Source organism: Egretta garzetta, unplaced genomic scaffold (genome assembly GCF_000687185.1).
Source record: "Egretta garzetta isolate BGI_Z169 unplaced genomic scaffold, ASM68718v1 scaffold655, whole genome shotgun sequence".
In the NCBI taxonomy this organism is placed as follows: Eukaryota; Metazoa; Chordata; class Aves; order Pelecaniformes; family Ardeidae; genus Egretta; species Egretta garzetta.
The window spans coordinates 1438649-1439842 of NW_009259716.1; the positions used below are offsets into that span (position 1 = coordinate 1438649).

A 1194-nucleotide genomic window follows, 5' to 3' on the forward strand; every position below is an offset into this window, starting at 1 on the left:
GGGGGGGAAGCGTTTCTGCCTTACTCCGAGGGGAGGGTGAATCATGCGGGGCGTAGCCAGCCGTGCCAGCTTTTGGAGAGGTTCAAGTGAAGTCAGCCCTCCAAGGGCTTCCCTGGGCAGCTCTGGAGAGCGCTGCCGGCCTTAGAAGGGGCTCTCGGGCTTTCTGTCACGAAGTGGCGCTGCCTGCTTTATGTTGGGCTTCACGGTGTTCCGAAGAAAAAGCTGAAGGTGCCCCCAGGTGCTTCTGTAAATGAACTGCGGGGTTTTTGTTGTCACGTTTAGGGAAGAGTTCTGCCGGTGATGGGTACAGAAAATGAAGCTGTAACTCCCCTGTGTTTTAGTGGAGAAAAGCCAATAAGTGTTTCAGGTGCGGCGAGACCTTTGGGGAAAGGCACTGGCAGCCACCTCACGCCGGACTTAATTGCGCTGAGGCTGTGACTCCACGAGCAGCTCAGCCAGTCTAGTGACTGCCTGTCACTGGGACGGACGGTCCTGCCGCCTCCTCGCCTGCGTCTTCCTCCTCTGCTCCCCCCTGCAAGCTCCGGTATGCTTGCTTGTGTCACTGGAAGAGAAAATAGAAAAAGGGGAGGAAGAGGAAAGCAGACTGTTCCTGTGGTGTTCCGTCCTCGATTGGTGACACCTATACCCTGCTCGTGTCAGTTTAGGTACCTGCGTTTAAAACGTGACCTTTAGAAATCCCTACTTCGGCTGCGTTGCTTGTCCTGCCTTGCTCTGTAAGCCATTTATGCCTTTGACTGTAAAGCAATTGATTTGTCCTGAGGGGTTTTGTAGAAGACTTGGACCTTAAAAGCAGGGAACCCGATCAAAGTGCTAGTGCATAATCAGGGCATATAAGGACTTTCGAAAACGGTGTTGCCAGTGTGGACAGGACCATGAGGAAGAAGGGTTGGAGTGACGGTGAAGCAGTGCGAGTAATAAAATACTTATGTTGCAAAGTTTGAAAAAGGAAGTTTCTTCTGAAAAGAATGCTTTGTTGGATAACTAGTTCCACTTGTCTTTCCAAGACTACACCAACAATGAAAATTGATGAACTAAGTTTTAGACACTGTATGGCTCTTTGTTTATGGCTAATTCAAGGGCATAAACTGCTGCTTTCTAATGGTTCATCACACGTGGCTTTTTTAAGGCTGGTTTGTCTGAAAATGTGTCGGTGATGCTGATGCTTCTTGTAGC

General features: G+C 49.9%; 1 protein-coding gene across 1 annotated transcript in view; it reads left to right on the forward strand.

Moving 5' to 3' along the window:
• Nucleotides 1–42: 42 nt before the first annotated feature.
• The window catches only part of STXBP3 (syntaxin binding protein 3), a 23908-nt gene continuing 22756 nt past the window's right edge, over nucleotides 43–1194 (forward strand). The window contains 1 exon segment of the mRNA XM_009639066.2: nucleotides 43–665. The gene's annotated coding sequence lies outside the window, so the exon portion shown is untranslated.